Source organism: Alligator sinensis, unplaced genomic scaffold (genome assembly GCF_000455745.1).
Source record: "Alligator sinensis unplaced genomic scaffold, ASM45574v1 scaffold1374_1, whole genome shotgun sequence".
Lineage (NCBI taxonomy): Eukaryota > Metazoa > Chordata > Crocodylia > Alligatoridae > Alligator > Alligator sinensis.
This window is the reverse complement of record NW_005843307.1, coordinates 197,590-197,951: the sequence shown is the minus strand read 5'-3', so window position 1 is coordinate 197,951 and position 362 is coordinate 197,590.

The window sequence follows — 362 nt, the reverse complement described above, 5'->3', positions numbered from 1 at the left end:
CTGCTCCTGCTCCCCCCACCTCCCTTGTCTGAGGGGGGCAGTTGCCCCCTCTCCTGAGCTGGGTTTTGGTCAGAGTTTAAAGGGGTTATTTTTAATGTTTTTTTAAAGTAAAAAAGAGCCCTTTCTCTCACTGCCGCCTCAGTTTCACGTCAGAGATTTTTTTTTTAAATCCGGTCCCCTTGCGTATTAAGAAAAAAAGGGGAGAAATAAAATAAAATAAAAAAAGTCCTTGCCTGACCAAATTGTGCAATATTAGCATCTCGAAAGAGACGCAGATTATAGCCTGCAAACCGTGGAGTGAAGATACAGCTGGCAAATGCCCCAGTAACTTTACTTCTGCATTTAAAAGCCCTGCACCTTCG